The sequence below is a fragment of the Cricetulus griseus genome, chromosome 5 (assembly GCF_003668045.3).
Source record: "Cricetulus griseus strain 17A/GY chromosome 5, alternate assembly CriGri-PICRH-1.0, whole genome shotgun sequence".
In the NCBI taxonomy this organism is placed as follows: Eukaryota; Metazoa; Chordata; class Mammalia; order Rodentia; family Cricetidae; genus Cricetulus; species Cricetulus griseus.
This window is the reverse complement of record NC_048598.1, coordinates 14,334,127-14,359,453: the sequence shown is the minus strand read 5'-3', so window position 1 is coordinate 14,359,453 and position 25,327 is coordinate 14,334,127. Positions and strand designations below refer to the sequence as shown.

The window sequence follows — 25,327 nt, the reverse complement described above, 5'->3', positions numbered from 1 at the left end:
AATACCAATCTGTTTTCAGGATGATGGCTCTATAATAGAGCTTGAAGTAAGGGATGGTGATGCCTCCAGAAGTTCCTTTATTGTACAGGGTTGTTTTGGCTATCCTGGATCTTTGTTTTTCCATATAAAGTTGAGTATTGTTCTTTCAAGGTCTGTGAAGAATTGTGTTGGGATTTTGATGGGGATTGCATTCAATCTGTAGATTGCTTTTTGGAAAGATTGTTATTTTTACTATATTGATCCTACCTATCCAAGAGCATGGGAAATCTTTCCATTTTCTGGTATCTTCTTTAATTTATTTCTTTAAAGACTCAAAGTTCTTGTTATACAGGTCTTTCTCTTGTTTGGTTAGTGTAATCCCAAGATATTTTATGTTGTTTGTGGCTACTGTAAAGGGTGATGTTTCTCTGATTTCTTTCTCAGCCCATTTATCGTCTGCATATAGTAGGGCTACTGATTTTTGTTTTTTAGTTGATCTTGTACATGCCGATTTGCTGAAGGTGTTTATCAGCTGTAGGAGTTCCCTGGTAGAGGTTTTCCGGTCACTTATGTAGACTATCATATCATCTGCAAATAGTGAAAGTTTGACTTCTTCCTTTCCGATTTGTATCCCCTTGATTTCCTTTTGTTGTCTTATTGATCTAGTTAGAACTTCAAGAACATTATTGAAGAGATATGGAGGGAGTGGACAGCCTTATCTTGTTCCTGATTTTAGAGAAATCAAGTTGAGTTTCCCTCCATTTAGTTTGATATTGGCTGTTGGTTTGCTGTATGTTGCTTTTATCATGTTTAGCTATGTTCCTGTTAACCCTGATCTCTCCAAGACCTTTATCATGAAAGGGTGTTGGATTTTGTCAAAGGCTTTTTCAGCATCTAGTGAGATGATCATGTTTTTTTGTTTTTTGTTTTTTTTTAGTTTATTTATATAGTGGATTACATTGATGGATTTTCATATGTTGAACCATCCCTGAATCCCTGGGATGAAGCCTAATTGATCATGGTGGATGATTTCTCTGATGTATTCTTGGATTTGATTTGCCAGTGTTTTATTATTTTTGCATCAATGTTCATGAAATATATTGGTCTGTAGTTCTCTTTCTTAGTTGTGTCTTTGTGTGGCTTTGGTACCACAGTAATTGTAGCCTCATAAAAAAGAGTTTGGAAATGATCCTTCTGATTCTATTGTGTGGAACACTTGGAGGAGTATTGGTATTAGCCGTTCTTTGAATTTCTGGTAGAATTCTGCACTGAAACCATCTGGCCCTGGGATTTTTTTGGGTGAAAGACTTTTGATGACTGCTTCTATTTCATTAGGGGTTATAGGTCTGTTTAAATTGTTTATCTGTTCTTGATTTAATTTTGGTAAGTGGTATCTATCCAGAAAATTGTTCATTTCCTTTAACTTTTAGAATTTTGTGGAGTACAGGTTTTCAAAGTATGACCTGAAGATTCTCTGAATTTCCTCAGTGTCTGTTGTTATGTCTCCCTTTTCATTTCTGATTTTGTTAATTTGCATGTTCTCTCTCTGCCTTTGTTTAGTTTGGATAAATATTGTCTATCTTGTTGATTTTCTCAAAGAGCCAACTCTTTGTTACATTGATTCTTTGTATTGTTTTCTTTGTTTCCACTTTATTGATTTTAGCCCTCAATTTGATTATTTCCTGGTGTCTACTCCTCCCAGGTGAGTTTGCTTCTTTTTTTTCTAGATCTTTCAGTTGTGCTGTTAATTCTCTAGTGTAGACTATTCTCTGCTTTTTTCCTGTGAGCACTTAGTGCTATGAACTTTCCTCTTAGCACTGCTTTCAAAGTGTCCCATAAGTTTGGGTATGCTGCCGGGTGTTGGTGGCACATGCCTGTAGTCCCAGCACTCGGGAGGCAAAGGCAGGTGGATCTCTGTGAGTTAGAGGCCAGCCTGGTCTACAGAACAAGTGCCAGGATAGGCTCCAAAGCTACACAGAGAAAACCCGGTCTTGAAAAACAAAAAAAAAAACAAAACAAACAAAAAAAAGTTTGGGTATGTTGTGTCTTCATTCTCATTGAATTCTAGGAAGTCTTTAATTACTTTTTTTTATTTCTCCCTTGACACAGGAATGGTGCAAATGCACATTGTTCAATTTCATGAGTTTGTAGGGTTTCTGCAATTTGTGTTGTTGGTGAATTCTAACTTTAAATCATGGTGCTCTGGTAAGATACAGGGGGTTATGCCATTTTTTTTTTTGTATCTTTTGAGGTTTGCTATGTTGCCAAGTATGTGGTTGATTTTAGAGAAGGTTCCATGTGGCACTGAGAAGAAGATGTATTCTTTTTTGTTTGGATGGAATGTTCTATAGATGTCTGTTAAACTCAATCGGGTCATAACTTCTGTTAGCTCCTTTGTTTCTTTGTTAAGTTTCTCTCTGTTGGTCCTGTCTAGTGGTGAGAATGAGGTGTTGAAGTCTCCCACTATAAATCTGTGTGGTTTTATGTGTGATTTGAGTTTAGTAATGTTTCTTTTATGAATGTGTATGCCTTTGTATTTGGGGCATAGATGTTCAGAATTGAGACTTCAGCTTGATGGATTTTTCCTGTGATGAGTATGAAATGGCCTTCTTCATTGCTTTAGATTGATTTTAGTTTGAAGTCTAATTTGTTTGATATTAGGATTGCTGCACCAGCTTGTTTCTCAGGTCCATTTGATTGGAAAATCTTTTCCCAACCCTTTCCTCTGAGGTAACGCCTGTCTTTGAAGTTGAGGTGTGTTTCTTGTATGCAGCAGGATGGATTCTGTCTTCGTATCCATTCTGTTAGCCTGTATCTTTTTATAGGCGAGTTAAGACCATTAATATTGAGGGATATTAATGACCACTGATTGTTAATTCTTATTTGTTTTGGATATGTTCTTGTTGGTGGTATTGTACGTGGATCTGGCCCCTTCTTTTCTTTTGGCTTTTGGTAAAGTGTGTTTATCTATTGCCTATGTTTTTATGAGTGTAGTTCTTTGGGTTGGAGTTTTCCTTCCAGAACTTTCTGTAAGGCTGGATTAGTGGATATGTATTGCTTAAATCTGGTTTTGTCATGGAATATCTTGTTTTCTCCATCTATAGTGATTGAAAGCTTTGCTGGATATAGTAGTCTGGGCTGGCATCCATGGTCTTTTAGTGTTTGTAGAATATATCTATTCAGGACCTTCTGGCTTTCAGAGTTTCCATGGAGAAGTCTGGTGTAATTCTGATAGGTTTGCCTTTTTATATTACTTGATCTTTTTCCTTTGCTGCTCTTAATATTCTTCTTTATTCTGTATGTTTGGTGTTTTGTTTACTATGTGTCAAGGGAACTCTTTTGTGGTCCACTCTATTTGGTGTTCTGTAAGCTTCTTGGACTTTCATTGGCATGTCTTTCTTTAGGTTGGAAAAGTTTTCTTCTATGATTTTGTCTAATATGTTTTCTGCACCTTTGAGGTTGGTTTCTTCACCTTCTTCTATACCTATTATTCTTAGGTTTGGCCTTTTCACAGTGATCTTTCTGTTGTTGAATGTGTTCTTATACTGTTGTCTTTCCATCCTGTCTTCCAGTGGGTGCCCATGGTGGGTACTGGTCCAAGGTTCTCTTCCAGTGGGTGCAAGCAGGTCCAATACTCCAATGGCTCTCCTCTTCCTGTGGGTTGACTTGGGACTAGCTCCAAGAAGCTGGCAGACTCTGGATGGGCTGGTCTGGTCTGCTGGGATGGGACAGGTCCCATGTCCGTCCATCAGTGTTTTTCCCCCCACCCCGAGATCCCAGACCTCAGGAGGCTCCAAGCTGAGCAGTGTATCAGAAGCATTTTTCTATCCTTCATTATTTTCTTCCTTCCAAGGACTTTAGGTCTAGGACTCTTACATTTTTAAAATTGACCTATGGGGAATCTGGTGCACTGCAGCATATACAATAATCAAGTTATGCAATCAGCTTATGTCCTGCCAATGATGAATGGACAGAGAAAATACAGTGTATGTACACACTGGAGTGTTAATTAGCCATAAAGAACAAGCACCCAGGCCTGCCTTAAACTGGGTGGAATTCACCATGTAGCAGAGTGTGGTATTGCAAGCCTTCCCACCAATCCACGTCAACATAATTTCTTTCATGAGCAATGTATTGGTTTTTAAAGAGGCATTTAAGTAGAAGGGGAACTATTTGGAAAGAAGAAGGAGACCACCGGGATAAAAGAGATTCATAAGGAATGGTAAAAATGCTTAATTTACATTATATGCATATATGAAAATGTCATGACAAAACCTGTTATTCTGTGCAGGTAATGTACATAAATGATAAGGGGGAATAGTGACTTGGCTTACAGATGCTTCTTGACTTCTGATGGGGTTACGTCCTGATAAACGCATTGAAAGCTGAGAACCTGGTGACTAGAAAATGCATCCATGACTAATCTACCAAGCAGCTCTCTTAGCAAGGCAGTAGCCCAGAGAGCCGGGTGTTTACCCTCAGGGTTAAGGGAGCCACGACTTCCTGCTCCTGCCCAGTATTGTGACAGTGCTTTAAACTCCCTATTTGAGGCCAGGGGCTGAGGGAGGGGCAGATCAAAATTCTCAACTCAGAAGTGAGATTTCTACTGACTGCAAGGCTTTCCCATAATTATAAAACTGAAAAAATCTTGAAGGTAGGAACTGTCTGCATTAGCACATGATATAAAACAAAAACAACAACAACAACAAAAACCTGCTATGGGTACCAGCAGTCCCCATGTGGATTGCATTTGTGTTTTAATGTACCTCACCATTAGATGGTGGTATAGTAATAGACATAACTCAGGGACGGAGGCCTGGCCTTTTCCTTCACTTTAAATAGGTTCTTGCCAGCCCAGCAAAGTAGATTTGCTTCCGGAATCTTGGTTGTGAGACTCCATGGCAAGTCAGGTGAAGCGAATGTTAGAAACAGGACTTTCTCCTCTAATTTTTAAAAAGATATATAAAAATCAGTCATGTGTACACTTATGTGTGTCGATGCACGTGAGCATAGGTGCCTACTAAGGCCACTGGATCCCCTGGAGCTGCAGTTTCCTTGTGTGGATGCTGCCATACTAACTCAGGATCTCTGCGAGAGCCGACCCCTCCCCTTCTCCCTCTGTCCTTCCCTCCCTCCCTCCTCCTCCTCTCCATCCTCCTTTGTGCTGGGAATGGAACTCAGGGCCTCATGCAATCACTCAGCTACTGAGATGGGGCTGTAGGCCCAGAACTTGACTTTTGACTTTAGGGTACCCTGTGACCTCCGGATTTGGGATGATGATCATTTAAACTCAAGGGTGCTTAGATAGGTTGGGGGACAATGTTGTGAGACATCTTAGCATGGCTTTTGGCTTTGCTATTCTTCTCAATATGAATGTTAGAATGATAATTAATTCATGGTTTTGGCTTTTTTGAGACAGAGTATCACCATATAGTCTAGGTGTCCTTGAATTCTGGACCTTTGTCTCCCAAGTGGTGGAATTACAGTCTTGTACTACCTACCATCCCCTGCTAAAAATGTGTACTGTGTTGCCACCTCTTGAGAGGGCCCCTTCGTATCCTGAATTCTTATACTATACACTTCCCCCACTCGTGTTTAATTTTCCAACCCTACATCAATAGTTTCACAAATGGATGCTTCTTTTAAAAAGCAGGGCTATTGCTTGGTAACTTTTCACATTTGGGATGTGGGAAGGAAAGGAATGTCTCTCCTCTGCTCTCTCCTCAGTTTCCAGCCACCTGCCCTTTGACATTCTTATCTTGTTTCTTCAGTGAGTCACAAGGTGTCCTCCTCAGGGATTCTATGTCCCTAGAGGACACAAGAAAACTAGGTCAAGGGAATTTGCATGGACATTTAAAGGTTTTTAAGAATGGCACGTTTGGTTTAATTTCTCACATAATTGAAAGGCTCTGATGGTATTAGAAAGCTAATGGGGCTGTAGAAATAGAAACAAATCCAATTAGACCTACTTTCAGAAAGGAAAATGAGTCCGAGAAGAAAAGGCACCCAGTGAAATAGAGAGAACAGAGTGGGTTTGATTTATAAACATTTTCCTGCCTTAGGAACCAAGGTGACGGCCTCTCACAGGGCCTTGAGGGACCTGGACCTGCTGGGACAAATCAGGAGCTCAGCAGGTCAACTACCCTTTCATCAGCTCATTGACAAAGGATGTCTCAGTTTGATCACAGGCTTCACTGTTTTGCTACTTTTTCAGGGACCATGTCATTATCACAGTCAGGAGTTGGCTCTCTGTGTTCTGAGCTGGGGCCCCATCAATCCTGGCCTTGTCCTCCTCATCTGGTACATTCCATGACAGTGGGAAAGTTGCCAAGGCAAATGGGCAAAAACCTTGCCTGCATGCCCACGTGGGCAGACAGCAAAGGACCTCCTGGCTCTTCTAGCTTTCAGGATGGGTCCAGAATCAGAGGTGACTACTGAGACCCTTTCTGCTTTTTGCTTACAAAGTGGATGTAACCATCACAGAGGCTCTCACAGAGGCCAGGGGGTGACCCTGGGGTCATAGACATCCCACTACTTGTAGGGCTAGAGATTTGTATGCCCTGGAGGATACAGTCCCTGCTTTGGGGCACTGGAAAAGGCAAGTGGGAGTCAAGGCTTCTATAGGCCCTAGAGTGGAACAGCCCTTCTGAGCACTAAGTCCATCTCTAAAACACAGGCTCGCTCCTTCCCCACTTCTGCTGAGAAATCACTTTCCTAAAAAATAGTTTCTTCCTCAAGACTCTGAGAAATCTGCTGAATTTCCTTTCAACCATCCCCAGGGTAGCCACGGCAGGGACTTCCCCAAGGTAAAAAGGGCATGACTCCCGTGCACTCTTCATTGTGGCTTTACCAGGGAGCCTAACTTTCTAGCCACGGCCCACAAAGAAACCAGATATGGACATAGCTAACATATTTATTGTGGGCACAACAGCATTTGGTGAAACACTGATAACTTTAGCTTTGGGTGGGGAGGATGGGAAGAGATCTCTAATGTGTAGCGTTTGCTTATCTCCATTGTATTCATGATCTGGGACCGCATTTGGGGGGACTTCCCAGAAAGCTGCACAGCCTTGGGAGAGAGCTGGTAGAGAGAGGAAGAGGTCATGGGACTGACTGCCTTTGTGAAAGCACTGGGCTTCAACGGAGAGCAGGGGTCAACGAGCCAAGCCCTCCTGGCATGGAGAGGTTGAGAGACAGTCTTCATGTGCTCCAAGAGGAGTCTGGGAAGCAAGCTGGGGCGATAATGTGTGTGTTCCAGCTCTAGGAAGGAAGCTGGGGCGATAACATGTATGTGTTCCAGCTCTGTTTTCCTCTAGGCTGGCAGGGGAAGTGCTGGAAGACTAATCTAAGAATGAATATGGCATCGATTAGGGATGCTTGACCCCAATGCCTAATTTATGAAAAGAGCCTATATTTTGTGATTGCAAATGTCCATACACGACTGGGGATATAGGTCAGTAGTAAAGTCTTGCCTAGTAGCATCCGTAAGGCTCTGAGCTCCAGCCCTAGAACCATTATAAAAATGCATGTATGTACAAATGTATAAATTAAATGTCCATACAGTGATCTGATACCTCAGAGTGAGCAAGAAAATTCTGAAGTCTTTGGAGTTTTGTTTTTTTAAGATTTGTTTTTATTTAATGCGCATGCGTGTTTTGCCTGAATGTATATGTGTGTGTACCATATGCACACGATGTTACCATCCAGGCAAACAAACCCGGCCCCGCCTCTTGGGGACCTGGCACACACGGCAAGCAGTACCCTGGTTCTGTAAGCCGATGCAAAGGGCCCTTTAAGAGACAAGCTCTGTCTATTCTCTCTCTCTCTCTCTCTCTCTCTCTCTCTGACACTTCTCTGTCTCTCTCTCTCTCTCTCTCTCTCTGACACTTCTGTCTCTCTCTCTCTCTCTCTCTGACACTTCTCTGTCTCTCTCTCTCTGTCTCTCTCTCTCTCTCTCTCTCTCTCTGACACTTCTCTGTCTCTCTCTCTCTCCCCCCACTCCCCTCTTTTCCCAATAAACTTCCTTCCCATGTAAGTTCTGCCTGATGGCATGTTTGTCCCCCGCATGTTTGTCCTCCGGCCATGGCATCTGTCAAGATCCCCCTGGTGCTGCATATCATAGCACACATTCCTGCTGTCTGGGGAGGAGAGAGGAGGGCAACAGACTCTCCGAACTACAGTTACAGACAGTTGTGAGCCACCATGCGGGTGCTGGTAACTGAAGCCTGGTCCTCTACAAAAGCCAAGTACTTTTAACTGCCGAACCATCTCTCCAGGCCTGGAGTTCTTAAACTATTATTATTATTATTATTATTATTATTATTATTATTATTATTATTATATTACATTGTGTGTGAGATAAGAGGACAGTTTTTGAAAGTTGGTTCTCACCTTCTACAATGGGCTCGGGGAGTCAAGCTTGGGTCATAAGGCAAGCACCTTTACAGGATGAGCTATCTTGCCTGGAGTTTTTAATCAAATGACAGCAAAGAACTTCCCTCACAGATAGATCTGGAGGCGACAGTAGGTGACAGGATACACTTGTTTGGTTCACAGCCATTCGTGGTGCTGGACCAAAGGGTGGATTCGGTGATTCGAGGTAGCTGATGGCCTGCCAGGACCAGCCCAACCTGCAGGATTCCTTGCCTTGAGTCATGAAACTCAAGTGGGTTTCATGAAAGTGGGGCCAGCCCTGTGGACACCGGCTTTGAATAAGACACACATTTGCAGACATTTACTACTCGTGGCACAGTTTCTCACTCTTTTCTGTAGCCTGTACAAAAATCTCCCAGGCCCTCCTGTGACTCACAAAGGGTGGGAATTTCCTCCCAAAGCCTTGAGAACCCTATACTGACATCTACCACACTAACCAAATTTCACTCTGCGGTATTTTGAAAAGGACTATGAAGAGTCAGGAGAATTAACATGAGATAGAGCCTGGAGGCAGATAATGGTTCCAGTCTGGAGAACTGGGCTCTCCTGTCAAGTGTTCCTCTCCTGGGGGATCTTGAGGAAAGATATTAATGAAACTGACTTAAGAATTAAGGTCCAGTGCCCGATATGGTCCAACTGTCAGTATCTTTGCCATTCTTCTTCAGGCAATGTTTGGGGTGTGTGTGTGTGTGTGTGTGTGTGTGTGTGTGTGTGTGTGTCCCCGTTTTGTTTGTGTGTGTGTGTGTGTGTGTGTGTGTGTGTGTGTGTGTGTGTGTGTTGTGTGTGTCCCCGTTTTGTTTTTCCATGCCCAGCCCAGGCCACCGTCAGCACCCAGGCTACAGCTGGTGTTGATGGTGCAGAAGCGCTGAGTCACTGGCTGCTGGGCGACCCTTACATCACACTATTGTCCTTTCTTGTTAGGCATCTGAGGACTCTGTCGGTGTTTTTGTTTTGTTTTGTGTTTGCCTGAGGCCTAGCCCTGCTAGGAAATCAGAGTGTAAAATCCAGAGGCTGCCAGGTCCTAGAGCAAGTCACTCTGGCGCGACTGCTGGTGACCTCCCGGTTCTTTGAGAACAGCCCGCACCCCAGATGGCGGTGGGAGGTGCCGCCCCAGCCTGGGCACGTGCCCCGGGTGGGCAGAGGCTCACATTTTTCTGCAGCTCTCCCTGCTGCGCTGCTTTCCTCCGAACCCAATGTTCTGCACACTCCTTTGAGCACAAGAGCAAGAGGAGGGGCTAAATGGCTGTGTGGCATAAATTTTTGGAGAAGCAGAGCCCGGAGAGTGCTATACAAATTTGTTCAAAAGACGATTTGGACCTAACAAGTTTGTCACCTTATTAAATTTTTTGCATTTATTACGTTATAAAATTAGCACAAAGGTATGGTCGACAGGAAAGTATAAAGATAAAGTAAAAATTAGGCAGGTATATACACTTATATACTGCCCCCCTCCCCGCCCACGAATTCACAATTCCTGGCTTCAATTCTCAGCAACTCCCTCCTCACAAAAATCGACCATAGCCCATCACTCAACAACGGAAACAAAATGTGTCATTATCTATTTTCTTTTTTAAATCTATAATTGTCATATTTTTTTTGAGAATTTCACGTGTGAGTACTGAACCACTCTTCCTCCAATTTTTCTCATGTCCCTTCAAACTTATGACTTTTTTGGTTATAATTGCTATTATGGCATATGTTATTGTTTTGTTTAAAAAGAAGAAAAGAGAAATGCTGAGACAGACATATTGACTATAAGTTTATTATAAGGCCGACAGAATGGGGAGACTAAGAAGAGGAACAGGGGTAAATGGCTGACCGCCATGGCCGGTCGCCATAGAGAGAGAGAGAGAGAGAGAGAGAGAGAGAGAGAGAGAGAGAGAGCGCACAGAGCGCTGGACAGAGGAACAGAAAGGGACAGAGAAACAGAGAGAGGGACCAGAGAGCGTAAAGGGGCAGGGACTTATCTTTTAAAGGGGTCCTCTGCACCTGCGTGCAGACTTCTTTCCCATGGAACCTTGGGCTGACCAGGGTATTGCCTGAGTGGATTCCACCAGGTAACAGGGGCAGGCCAGCATAATGCCTGAACCTTTCAGCATATATACATATTAAGGCCAGCCTGGGCTATATAAGGAAAATATAGGGCTGATCACTTGGGATTGGATGATCAACCAGTAGGCTTGTCACTGGAGAGTCTCCCTCTCTGAGCAACCACTGGCTGCCTTTAGCTCTTCATGTAGGGGTAGGTGGGACTTTGTGAAATTTCCCCTATCTGAGTTAGCATGATGACTGGGGTCATTATAAAAGTCTTGGTTTTTGCTTTTTGAGCTAGGGTCTTGTAGCTCAGGATGGCCATTGAACCCCAGTAGTTCAAAGAATGACCTTGAACCTCCTGCCTTTACCTCTCAGGTAATGGGATTACAAGTGAGCACCACCACGCCCAACCTCAATGTGCACACACACCCAACCATCACCTCAGTGTGCACACACACCCAACCATCACCTCAATGTGCACACACACCCAACCATCACCTCAGTGTGCACACACACCCAACCACCACCTCAGTGTGCACACACACCCAACCACCACCTCAGTGTGCACACACACCCAACCATCACCTCAGTGTGCACACACACCCAACCACCACCTCAGTGTGCACACACACCCAACCATCACCTCAGTGTGCACACACACCCAACCACCACCTCAGTGTGCACACACACCCAACCATCACCTCAATGTGCACACACACCCAACCATCACCTCAGTGTGCACACCATGCCCAACCATCACCTCAATGTGCAATATTTAATTTCTTCTCATATATGGATTGATACAAATATATATTTATATAATTGGGTCCCTATTATACATTAAATGAAAAATATGCTTATATTATTAAACCATATTTTAGAAGTGCTGTAAATTAGTGTGGTATGGGCAAAGATATGGATAAAATTATGTCTTTAATTCTTTTCTGCCACTACCTGGTGCGTGTGTGTGTTTCTGAAGAATTGAACCTAGGGCCTTGTGTATGCTAGGCAAATGCTGTACCATTGAGCCACATCTCCAGCTCTGTCAGAGTTCCTTGCTGGGTTATTTCCTTCCCTGCTATCTTAGGGTTTCTGTTGCTGAAACAAAACACCATGACCAAAAATCAAGTTGGAGAGGAAAGGGCTTATTTGGCTTACACTTTCACATCATAGACCATCCTTGAAGGGAGTCAGGACAGGATCTCAAACAGGGCAGAAACCTGGAGGGGAGCTGATGCAGAGGCCATGGAGGGGAGCTGCTTACTGACTGGCGCCTCATGACTTGCTCAACCTGCTTTCTTATAAATCCCAAGACTACCAGCTCAGGGACAGCACCACTCACAATGGGTTGGCCCTCCCCCATCAATCACCAATCAAGAAAATGCCCTACAGGCTTGTCTACAGCCCAATTGTGTGGAGGCATTTTCTCAATCGAGGTTCCCTCCTCTCGAATGTCTCTAGCTTGTGTCAAGTTGACACGAATCTAGCCAGCATTCCTTCCTCTTCCCTCTGCAAGGTACCAGACACATTTTCCCCCTTCAGACAACCATCTCACATCAGCTCTTGCTCCTTTAGTTCAGAGGTGTCTCTTAAGCTTTATCTGTCTGGACCAGTAGTTTTCAAACTTGAGTAAGTACTTCAGTCTGCTAGAAAGCTTGTCAAGAGATTTCTGGGCCTCTTCCTGGTAGGGCTGGGTTGGTGAGGCAAGACTCCAAGAAATATCACCTTGTTGGTCCATTTTGGAGAGCCACTGCTACAGAAGAAAGTTTGATTACCCGAAACTGGTTTGATTACCTGAAGACATCCTCCAACACTGCTTTCTTACCAGTTCATTCCCTTGTATTTATCCCGTCTCCAAAATTCTCCATTGAATCACAGCTTCTTCTGTACCCTTGTTCATAAATACAGAAGGCAAGATGCCTTCTTAGGGTTGGACATATAGTTTACTAGTGAGTGACATTCTAAAGAACCCATTTCCAGCACCCAAAATCAAATACATATCATAAAAAACAATAGAGATAAAATTCTTAGTGAGGGTTGTTGTGGAATATTAGTTTAAGGTGTGTTACATCTGTTTATGCTGTGGAATGCTTGTTTAATGATGTAAAGATGTGTTGCATTCTTTTATGTTGCATTTATTTAACTCTGTGAAGCTCTGCTACTTTGTGTGCCGAAAACACCTGATTGGTCTAATAAAGAGCTGAACGGCCAATAGCTAGGCAGGGCTGGCAGGTGGAGAGAATAATTAGAAGGGGGAAAAGAGAAGAAGGGGTGAGAAAAAAAGAAGGAAAAGGAGAGGAGGATGCAAGGGCCAGTCACCCAGCTATACAGGAAAAAGTAAAGAAATGTATGTAGAATAAAGATAAAAGCCCAGAGGCAAAATGTGGACAGGATAGTTTAAGATAAGAAAAGCTAGCTAGAAACAAGCCAGGCTAAGGCTAGGCATTCATAAGAAAGAGTAGATTTCTTTGTGATAATTGGGGAGCTGGGTGGGGCCTCCCAAAGAGCCAAAAGAGTGAAAAAGCAACCAACAGCAGAGGGGTTGACTTGAAAGGTTTTAGAGGAGGCTGCCAGGATCCATTAGAGTGGAAGTAGAAGCCAGAGTGACTTGTCCTTCACTCTCATCAGCTTCTCCTAAGGGGCTGTCTGAGGAGGAAATGCACAGATACCCATTCACTAAAGGAAACGACATGTTATCCTTCCCCCACATCTGGTGATTTCTCAAAGACAGTCAAGCCCTGATGATGTTGCTGGCTCCTTGGAAGCTTGTGTCTTCGTTCCCAAGGGAGGGGGGGGAGAGTGAACCAAGGAGGATAGAGTCTATTTTCAGAGGTCAGCCATGGGGATGCCTTGAGGGGAGTGCAGAGGGTCACCAGCAATACAGTTCTATTCTGGGACAGAGACACAAGCTTCCTTCCTGTCCAGCTCAGTAACAGCCTCTGTAAAGTTGGAATCTTTCTCGGACAGCTGAGAAGATTTGAAAACCGGCTGGGGTGGTTGGGTTCAGAATAGACAGACTGACTGAGTAGGGAGAAGAGGTTTGTTAGGATGCTATGTGTTGAAGTTGCAGCAAAACTGAGGCCATTGGGTAAGGTTGAATGTCTGTCATGACATAGAGTGCTACCTCAGAGGGACTTGGTGGCATCCGGCTGCCACTTTTACTTTTCTTATGGTGCCTGGGACAGACCTTGAGGCTTCATATATGCCCGGTGAGCACTCTACTGCTGAGTCAAATCCCACCCTAAATCAACATTTTTCTTCAATCCTACGGCACCCTCACCATGCTAAATGCAATGTGAAGAAAGAACAGGAAATATGTGTCCAGCTAATGGATCCAGAGGGCTGGGCCCAGGTTAATGGACTCTGTATAAGTCAAATGGATCACCCTGAAACTTAGCTGGAGGTCAGAGGGATGTGTGTCTCTTCACTGACCCCATCCAGCAACTAGAGCAAGGTTAAATTGAGGGCTGAGAAAAGAAAACCTTGCTCTTCTTAAATGAGCAGAAGGCCCCTTGGGTTGGGGAGGGAGTGCCAAGGGGCAGACGGATAGGGCACCTCAGCCTTTGGATCGAAGGGCATTTGTTGTACCAGGCCTTTGTTTTGTTCCAGCCAGGCACTCTGGTGAAGGCATCCTGGGAATTTGGCCTGCAAACAGAAAGGGCATTTCCTTGTGTGGATTTCCTGTTTAGGTCTGTGTAGAAACCCAAAGGCTGGCCGGCCTCATAAATCCTCTAGACATTACTGGTGTGGACACTCTGGCTGGATGCCATGGGAACGCTGCACAGAAATAGAAAGGAGAGAAACACATCGACGCTCTGGATGTCGGGTGGGCTTCAGGCTCCGTTTGCCCATCCTAGATGCGGGGGTGGAGGTGAGGGTTCTGGGGTGTGTGTGTGGGGTGGGATGGGGTAGAGGAGATGAGCAGCAGGCCACCTCCAGCTTTGGAGTTCTCAGGTTGCGTCTCTGAGGGTCCTGGGGCAGCTCAGTCATGGGAGGCACCTGACAATTTACCAGAGAAAAGCATGATAAAAGTTTCACCTGAAGCAAAAGGAGCTTGCCCTACATGTCTTTTAGAATGTATTTTTGAACTCTGGTATTTCCCAGACTTTCCTTACCACTTAGCGTATTCCACAAATGGCAACCACCAGTCTGAAGAGTACTGTGTAGTCTTGCGTCTAGGTTTTAACCTAGAGAGGTGATGAAGGAGATATTTGTTGAGGAGACACCGCCCATTTCAGGGGTCCTTCCCACTTTCTGTTTTCCCCATTTTCTATGTATGTTCAAATTACAGTTTGCCTTTCAGAGTTGTTGCCTTGGTGGAAGAAGCCATGTTTTCATACTTAACCCTGGCTGGCGACAGATTCGGAAGGAGACTCCTCCACTTGGAGACGGATTGCTTAGGAAAGGGATGGGGTATTGCAACAGTTTAGGTCGTCACAGCCCCTTAAAGAACAAGGTGTTAAAGGCTCACTCCCCGGTTTCTGGTGCCATCAGGAGGAAGTGGAACCTTCAAAAGACATGTATTATGCAAGGAAATGGGGTCACTGGGGATATGGATTGTGGGATGCTGGCATCGCCCCTTTCACTCTTTGGCTTTCTAGTAATTAACTGCAGCCTTCGTTCCTGTCGCTGTGTGCTACCTTGCTGAAGACCCCAAAGCACTGGAGCCAACTGCATCTGAAACCCTAAACCAAAATAATTTTTTCTTTTCTAAAAAAATCTATTATTTCAAGCATTTGTTTTAACAGTGAAAAACTGCCTAGTACAGGCCAGAGAGGAATTTCTCCTGGAAGTGTTTTGGTCCCTTGAGGATCTTCTCTTGGTCCTGGTGATACTGCTTTCTTCATTTGTTTTTCTCATTTATCCTTGTTTGTGTCTTTTAAAAAACTATCATTTTGTTTCAGGGAGGCACTCAAGTGACTCTACTGGATCACATTATGCTAATCGTCTTTCGTCTGTGAGAACAGTGTCTAGTAAGTAATTGGATTTGCTACTTAAAGAAGAGCAGACCCGTTACACAGCAACATTTCCCAAGACAAGGCAATCACAGACATCAGCTGCAATGTATTCTCAGTTCTCTCAGGCGGAATTTGTGATGTTGGTCTCTGAGCTGCAGGCCCTGCGGCCTGTCCTCGAAAGTCTGGGGTAACAGCAAAGGAGGCTTGCTTCCAGGGTCCCATTCTGGGCGTATCAGTTGGAATTATCATAATCATATTATTATTTGGATTTTAAAGACAGGGTTTCTCTCTGTAACCTTGGCTGTCCTGGAACTCTCTCTGTAGACCAGGCTGGCCTCGAACTCACAGAGATCCTCCAGCCTCTGGCTCCTGAGTGCTGGGATTAAAGGCGTGAGCTACCACGGCCTAATGTGAGTTGAAATTCTTGGTAGCAGCCATGTGAGTCTTCAGTGGGAAAGGGCAGTGCAGCCCTGCCTCTCCTTTCCCGGGTCTTCCTTGCCAAAAAGAGAGACATTTAAAGCCTGGGTGGCTAAGAGTGACCAGTGTACATATTTATGTGCAGCAGCCTCCCAGTTACTTGTGGTCAACCACAATCCAAAAATAAAAAATGGAAAATCCTAGAAATAAACAGTTCCTATATTCTACGTAAACTTTATTATGATACCTCATTATAATCTGTTTCAGTATTAGATATTATTGCTATTTATTTCTGAACCTAACAAACTTTATCATAAGTATATATAGTCTATATATGATATATTATATATAACAAACTATTGTAAGTCTATGTAGGATATACATATACATATACATACATTCACATGCATATATATATGATTTGGTGGGACCTGCAGTTTAGCTATCACTTAAGAGCAGCCACAAGGCATACTCCTGTGTTAAAGCACCTACAAAGTAGCCTTTCCCTAAACTCCAATGTGCAATCTGAGCATGCCCAGATGCGTTCTTACCCATCACTCTAATTTTCATGACGGTGGACTGAGCATGCTTAAGACCGGAAGAAACGAATGCCTGTATGAATACGCGTCGGCCCTCACCCACACTGTCCTTGACTGCTGCAGGTTACGCATGTCTGTTTACTCCGTTTACTCCGTTACGGTTACTCTTAGCAGTGCTTGCGTTGGCGTTGGACTCACCAGGATGTGACTTCATCATGTTCAGTTACACAGGAGCTCGGAAAGGCAGGTCCCAAAGCCGACAACTGTGTTCAGCAGTGAACCTCCTCTGAAAAGCGACCCACGGTGTGGCTTCTCTTCAACTCCATTCCTTGTGTGGAAAAGACCTCATTTTCATGTGGTTGAAAATGTGGTCTTTGGAAGAACTGACCTTGCTTAATGAAGTCAGACTGAATTATAAACTAAGAATTGGGTTTTTTTTTTGTTCAGAACAACTAGAAGGTCAGTATGTTAGCCATACCGACGGCTGGGGGGGGGGGAAACGAAGGAGTGTTTGGAGAATATTTTTTCTTCCTTTAATGAATGCACAGTTTAGAGAAGCCAAATAAATAGATTGAATAGATTGATACTGCCCCAGAGAAGGGCCTGTAAGTTCAGGGAATGGGAAAGGCGTGGAAAATGTAAACATGGATCTTTTTATTGACTTCCTTCTTTGGGAACACATCTTTTGCTTGTAAATGTCCAAACACTGAGGTGGAGTCCAGAGACCAAAAAAATGAAGTTCAAGGACAAACTTGGTATTGCTGTGGCCCTGGCTGGAATCTTAGCTGCCTAATATAGATGCAAATCTAGTCTGAGCCACGGGGAGCTAGTGGGTTGGCCACTTGAGAGTGGAATCTTAGGTGTGGAACTTGAAGTTGCTATTACAGCAGGAGAAAAATCCCATTGTTTTGAACTGGATTGGGATCTGTTTACCTCGGGGGAGGTATAATTTGAGATCATTGGGACTCTGACTTTATGAACTCTAAGGATTATAATAATTTTTTTTCTAGGAACACATGTTAAAAGCAGAAGATGGGGTCTAAGCACGGCAGAAGGTTCTGCACTGTGGCGTGGCTGTGTGCAGGAGGCCAGCCACCTGGGCCTGAATCCCCACTGTAGCTGAATTTCATTGAATAGGCCAGGTTTAATGACTACTGTGACAGAGTGCCCAGGTTATAACTGAAAAACCACTAAGGACTCAGGGGATCTCCTGGAATAGGAGCCTACTGATTCCCCAAAGGTTGAGCTGAGCTGTGTGGTGTCTCTCCTGAACTTAGTCTCTTTGTAAGGAAATCTCTGAAGGGACTGAGACACGAAGCCTGGAAACAATGTGTGTGTGGGGGTGACTTTTCTGCATGGTAGGTAAAGTAGACTACAATTTTTAGTGTCATCGAACCTTTGATGCGACAAGCCCATGAGTAAAGGGCATATATTCTCAAGCAAAGGTTCAGATTTCAGGATGAGAAGTTTACCTTCTGCAGTCCAAGTCCCTTAATTCAGTTCCATTCATCTAGAGCAGTGGTTCTCAGCTTGTGGGTGGAGACCCATGGTGGGGGTCGCGTATCAGATCTCCTGGTTACCAGATAGTTACATTATGCATAGGAGTAATAAAATCACAGTTATGAAGTAGCAACGAAAATAATTTTATGGTTGTGGGGGGGTGGTCGCCGCAACATGAGGAAGTGTAAAAGGGTCACAGCATTAGGAAGGTTGAGAACCACTGGCCTAGAGGGTCGTGTGACTCAAACAGAAGATGGCAAGACAAAATGACCAGGGAAACATTGTATGAATGTGGCTACAGACTGAGGGCAGCCATGGTATGGGGAGCTGTAAAGAGGCCAAGGGTGCTGCCTGCTGGTACCATGATCTTGGCCTAGTGAAGCAAAAGTGGTTCAGATCTTTGAACACCTGAGGGGATAAACTTGTTTTTAACTGTTTGTTACAACAGCTATAGGAAACTGACACAGAGGTTGGTCATGGCTGTGCCAAGAGAATGACGGTGATGAAATGCAAAGATTTGCAAAGATTATGTCCCGTGACAGGAAGCAAAGAGACCCTAAGCAAGCTGTTCCTCCCTCCCTCCCTCCTTGTGTTTTTGAGACTGGATCTCACTATGCAGCCAAAGCAGGCTTCCCTCCTGCAGTCCTCCAGAGGCTGAGGCAGGAGGATTTTTCTGTTGTGTTGTTTAGTCCTCAACTCTAGGCCAGCACACGCTGTGACGACATAGACCTTCACACAGTGAGATGGGACCTGTAGTGAGTGGTGACCTTTATTATTTTTAAAGGTGAATGAAATCAGACAAAAGCCTGGGAAATCTTCACCCTTGCTGTAGGGGACCATATTTTCGCCTATGCCTGTCATTTTTAAAAATTACATTTATTTACTCATGCATGGGAGTGGGGGGTGGGCATATATGCTATGATTGTATGGAGGTCAGAGGACAACTTACAGAAGTTAATTTTCTCTCTTTCTGCCACAGGGATCCTAGAGATTAAACTGATCTCTTGGGGACAGGCACCTTCATCTTATGTTCCATCTCCCTAGCTCTCTACCACACACACACACACACACACACACACACACACACACACACACACACACTTTGAGATAGGGCCTCCCCCTGAACCCAGAGCTCCCTGATTCAGTTAAGTTAAGGTCATCGAGCCCCAGGGATCCTCTTGTCTCTGCTCAGGTTTGTGCAAGCCACTACACTCCTGCTTTACACGTGTGTGTTGGGGATTTGAATCTGGGTCTTCATGCTTGTGCTGCAGACACTTTACCAACTGAACCATGTCCCTGGCTCTGGAAACAGCATTTTAGTGCTCATGGCCTCAGCACTCATAGAGTTCCTGACATACCAAAAGATGATCAATTTGGTTATGCACTGTGGTTTTTAAGTTTGAGAATTCTTTTAAGCTGATTCCAATGGTGGGTTAGCAGAGGGTGGCCTGGCTCAGCTCCCTTAGACATGGGCCAGGACAGTGCTCTGGGGCACAGATTTTACAGACTGAGGTTGTCTAGCATCGTGGCTGTAGAAGTCATGGCCATTTGGGTGTCCTGATTTTGAATGTTGCTCTGAAGACACCTTTCTTCCTTCTGTGAGCACCTTTCCCCACATGGCATTCCGACCCAACTCTAGGAGGCATCGCCTGACAAGGAAATGGAAGAAGGGCTTTGTGAAGCTAGGGTGTGTTACTAATTGTAAGACAAGCTGGAGCCTAAAATAAATTTTGGTTGTATAGGAGTTTAAAAGAAAAAGATATTTCCCATTCTCAACGTAGGCTCTTCTGCTCATTTTTGTAGCATTGCCATGTCCTTAAAACATCAAACATGACAGCCACATATTCAGCAGTATCTTAGGCAACAGCCACATATGTAAACTACAGGCAATGATACCATTGGTGACTCAATATAATTACACCCTCGCTCCTAAGCCCTGCCTTTCTGTGCATCCAGAGCACACGATAGATGTGATCGTATTGCTTTGCCCTTCAATTTAGTCGGGTAGGTAAGGAGCAGGCATCACTATTGTCTTCATCTCACATAGATAGTGAAAACTTTCCCGGGTGTGATCTGTCCACAAAGCCCCATTGGCAATAAGAGTCAGTGGGAAGGAAATGGCTGGAGCCTTAATTTAAAAGACAGGACTTCCTGTAGCGGCAACTCCAGGTCTCAGTGCTGGGATATTTCTAACTTCAGGCGTCCTCAGAGCCAGAGGGCACAGAGGGCTCATTATTTTCCTCCATCTGTGGATGTATAGGAAGGACTTGAGTACAAGATAACTTAATGAACTTCAGCAGTATGCACTGTTGAGTCTACAGTCCTTTCTTGTCTTTCTTTCCAAGACAGTGGGGGCATTGAAAACACAGCTCCACAAAGTAGGATCCATGGCAGAATCTGGAATACAAATAGGAACTTGGGTTTTATTTGTTTGTTTGTTTGGTTTTTTTTGTTGTTTGTTTGTTTTTTGTTTGTGCTAGGTGTGATTCTAAGGTAGGGGTGTGGCTCATTGGAGCAATGCTTGCCTAGGATATGTGAGGTCCTGGATTTGATCACCAGCTCCCCCCTCACAAATAAAATACAATAAATAAAAGGAGCAGTTCTGTGCTGTTGGAAACTTAAGGAGTTGTGAGGCCCATGCCTTCTGGAATGTGAGCCCTTTTGTCCAGAAACTTCGAGGTAAAGAATTCCATAGACAGCATTTGTTTAGTTAGTCGTAGTTAGGACTTAGTTGTCAGTAAGCCTGATGTGTAGTGCGTGTACTTAAATTCAGGAGCAAGCCCACGGGATTTGAACTCCTAACCTTTAAAACATAGGCAGCTCCTTTGGCTACCAGGCAAACTGGTTGGTTCCTATTTGCCAGGACTTAGAACTCTTGGGCAGACAGAGTTCCCATTGATTCCACAACTCCCACAGACTAACACTGAGAAGCCCAAAGTAATACCCATTTCAGAATGAGGCTTGGCTCCCTAAAGGGATTCTGGCCCCTTGACTCAGCCCCTTACCTCACTGTTACACTTTCAGGCTTGCAGCCTCATGGGGAAATCACACCGGAATGCACAAGCTTCCATCTTGCTGTAATGACACATTGTTGCTTTGTGAGGAGGAGGAAGGCAATTTTCTTGGACATCCTTATCAAACTAGAGCACTCACAGCGGCTTTTTGTTTGTTTGTTTGTTTGTTTGTTTTTGGTTTATAAAAGTCCCAACAGAGCAGGGCTGCTGGTGTCTCTGGGTGGTAGAGCTTCAACCTCATGGGCTATTTGTCCAGGGGTGGTAATTAAAATCAAAACCCTTTTTGCCTGCCACTTGGCATGTGTTAACTTTTCTCCAAGCAGTCAGAATTGTTCTGCACCCCCTTCTTTGAGTGATTTAATGATCACATCAGAAGATCAAGTCTCTTAAAATAGAGTCAGACTTCAGCTCCAACAAAGAATTTTCAGTTAAGAAAGAAACAGACTCTCAAGAGGTAGAACTGTTCCTAACATCTGACCTGAAAACGGAAAAAAAAAAAAAAAAAACAGGCATAGCCTGTGACATTATATGACAGAAGGAATGAACATATTCCCTAAAACAATAAAAAACAAAACAAAATAAAAAAGACTTGAAACTCATTCTCTGCAGGTTTTAAAGATAACCTATGCCAAAATCTGCTTTCTGGATTTTTTTTTTTTTTTTTAAATCCTGGCTCCTGCCTTCAGGTTTGGCTGGGAAGAAAAGCTTGGAAGACCATGGCTTGGAATGTGTGAATGTTAAATTCAATAGTGTTCCCTTTCTTTATAAAAAGCAAGGCTCTGCTATGACTGCATATATGCTTTGAGTCTCTTCTTGCTGTAGGACAGAAACAGTGACTGGATTGTGAGATTTCAGATTGGCTTCCTTTGATGCACTGCTCTCCCCTTGCAATAGGCCAACGTGGAGGAATGGCTGGACATGATCCATGGAGGGCCACCCAGCAGTTTGGATGAAGAGTCTGGATTAGAAACTTGGAATTTTCATGTCATCCTCCCAAACTCTGCAAACCTGGTCCACGAAACCAAAGTTTTCTAAGACTTTGAAGCCCAAAGGTGTGTGGTGAGCACAGGCATGGGGTGTGCTTTCACCTGAGGGGTCCTCCCTGGGCACAGGGGCCAGAAGTGGGATACTTTAATGAAATCATTAACATTCGTTGGAGCAGAGTTAGAACTAAAAATTGTCTTACCACAACTTATTCTAATTTACAACATATCCTAATCCAGATAAGCAGGGAAGTGCTATTCACCCTAATCCCATTCATGCCAGTGAACAACAGATACAAAATGCACTATAAGGTCTATCCCACATCATAGCTCGTATGTCACATACTTAGAAAATCAGCGATGATTACCCATGGAAAACAGAAGGCATTCTTTTTTTAACAAAACTGGAGAGTCTATCTTGGCACTGTACAATAAAGAGGAAGCTAAACCAGGAAAGGTATTCCCAGGAAAGAAGCAAATACCGAGGTCCTCATCACAGGACCTGTGAGTAATGCAGTTCTCTGTGCTTCAGTGGGAGGAGGATTATCCAGAAGGACCCGGGAATGAGCATTCTCTGTAATGAGCAAAAGCAATGAGAGTGTGGGATATGGGACATCGTACAACTCAGAAGATGATCCGAGGACATACTGAGCCGTGGTCAAAGGAGCAGGAATGACAGAGCAGCACTGTATGCTATCTATAGTTTCTTGCATCTGTGCATTTGTCTAAGTTAACAATGGCTTGCACACTCATCTTATACTGTGTCTGTTGACCTCATAAAATCGTATTAAAACTGTCTCTTTACCTACTGTTAAGCATAATTATTAGGGACTTTGGGGTCCTACTTAATGAATTATGTCTGCGTTGTGGTAGCACTTCTTGATCATTTGTTCTATTTGATGTCATACTTGGCGAATCTTTTCTTTCCCTTGGTTTGCTTTCTAGGGACAAACAAGCCAACTTCATATTATTATAAGAGTCCCATCATCAAATGAACTATAATTGTTACCTCCTGCCCCCCATGACAGTATCCTAAAAGCTTCAATGCCAGTAACTACTCTAACTTTATTCATGTTCACCTAACCCTGATGCTCTATTCACTTTATTTATTTATTTATTTATTTATTTATTTATTTATTTATTCATTTTACCATTTAACACACATGCACTGAGCACTCACTGTGACCTTGACTTTCAATAAGCTTACCAGACACAGCCCTGACACCCACAGTGCTTACAGCTGACTCGGGGAATATAGACACGAAATGAACAAACTGTTCAATGCTTAGGACTGCAAGTCATATGGAGCCCTGTGGAGGAAATGAATTTCCATTTACACTATTGGAAACCATGAGAAATGACCAGATTTTGATCTCAACAACAACAATAACAACAAAAAACCAAACCCAAGAGCTAAGACCAAAAAAAAAAAAAAAAGTTGGTGGCAGAATGGTGAGGGTGTCCTTTTTTTTAGATTTATTTATTTATTTATTTATTATGTATACAGTATTCTGTCTGCATATATCCCTGCAGGTCAGAAGAGGGCACCAGATCTCATTATGGATGGTTGTGAGCCACCATGTGGTTGCTGGGAATTGAACTCAGGACCTCTGGAAGAGCAGCCAGTGCTCTTAACCTCTGAGCCATCTCTCCAGCCCGAGGGTGTCCTTTTTAAGATTTATTTAATTTTAATTTTAATTTTGTGTGTATGATTATTTTGTCAGCAAAAAGGTATGTGTATCATGAATGCGCAGTTCTTGAAGAGGCCTGAAGAGGTCCCGAGAGTCCCTGAAATTGTAGTTAACAGATAGTTGTGAGGAGTCCAGTGTGCTGGGAATGGAACCCAGTTCCTATACAGGAGTGGCCAGTGCTCTTAAGGGATGACCCATCTCTCTAGCCCCAGGATGATGGGTTTTAGATAGAAGCTATGAGGAAGAGGTAGCATTTCAGTGTAGAACTGAAGGGTGAGAGACAAGAAACTTTATGAGTTAACACCTGAAACACTTCAAGTGACTGGAGTACTGTGGGCAGAAAAATGACAGGAGGTGGAGCTAAAAAAATTAAAAGTAAACCAGATTGGTGGTGCACACCTTTAATCCCAGCATTTGGGAGGCAGAGACAGGTGGAACTCTGAGAGTTTAAGGCCAGCCTGGTCTATAAAATGAGAGAGAGAGAGAGAGAGAGAGAGAGAGAGAGAGAGAGAGAGAGAGAGAGAGAACTCTAATCATGTGGGTACATGCTTGAAGGCCACAGAATGGTACTTAATTTTTGAATGAAATGCAATGGAGGCTGGAGTGTAGCCCAGTGGTAGAGTGCTTGCTTAGTATGTGTGAGACTCTGGGTTCCAGACTATCAATATGAATGAATGAATGAATGACTGAATGACTGCAGTAAGAAGCTAGGGAAGGCTTAAGCATGTTCTCTGAAGTCTCTCTAGTCATTGATGATGGTGGTGGGGGAAGCCTAGGAAGGAGGGCAGAAGAGGTTGGGATGGGGCTTGGGAACTCAATGGCGGTAGCGATGAGGGTGATGGACAGGTACAGAGAGCGTTGAGAAATATTTTGAAAGTGGAATCAATAGTATTTTGTAGTCGCTGACTATTATGGGAGGAGAACTTTGCAAAAAGACCCCTGATAGGTCCGGGACTTTAGCAAATCAACAGCGGGAAGGGAACTCTGTTTAGACAAAGAAGATGGGAGGAGTAGAGTCAAGATTTCTGCTTCAGATGATTTAAATGTGAGTTGTGGAGATATTTGAGCAGCCAGTTGGCTTACATCAGCTTGGAACTCAGAAAAAGGGTCTGGAATGCAGATAAATATGTATTTGTTAACAGTTCTTGACAGTATTTGAGGCCACAAGACTGGGTGAGATCATACAATGCAAAGTGTAGGGAGGAAGAAAAATGGGCTCCGGAGAGAGGGTGAAGTGTCTCTTTGGAGGCACATGATGGAGGCAGAGATAAGGAGAAAGACCTGGTTTTACATCAGCCCAAGCCTAGGATAAAAGAGGACAGCATGGTGACATGGAGACTGGGAAGGTTTCTCAGCAGTGCAAACCACTACACTACATACCTCTGAGAGGTTAAGAGGAGGCCTGGAGAGAATTGCATTTGGTATTGTAGCCATTTTACATGTTGAAACTGACTCTCACCAGCCCAGAGAACAACTGTGGGCAACTCTTCCCAATTCTGTAAACAGGAATGGCAAGTTGACTGCTTGAATTCAGCCATGGTGGGAGTATTTGCATCATGGAACCTGGCAGACACTTCTACAAGTTTTTGTTGTTTTTTTTTTTTCTTTTAAAAATTTGGTTTTGGGTTTATTTAGCGTATGAATATCTCATCTGCATGTATGTGTGTATGTGTGATACCTGATAGCTGAGTGGTCAGAAGAGGGTGTTAGATCCACTGGAGCTGGCGTTAAGACAGTTGTGAGTCACAGTGTGGGTGCTGGGAACAGAACCCGGGTCCT

General features: G+C 43.7%; 1 long non-coding RNA gene across 1 annotated transcript in view; it reads left to right on the top strand.

Annotated features, from left to right (window-relative positions):
* Window positions 1-22,649, top strand: part of LOC113836093 — a 36,242-nt gene extending 13,593 nt beyond the window's left edge. The window contains exons 2-3 of the long non-coding RNA XR_004770396.1: window positions 21,769-21,926; window positions 22,390-22,649. This is a non-coding gene — a long non-coding RNA (uncharacterized LOC113836093). The remainder of the gene's footprint in view (window positions 1-21,768; window positions 21,927-22,389) is intronic.
* The last annotated feature ends 2,678 nt before the right edge of the window (window positions 22,650-25,327 follow it).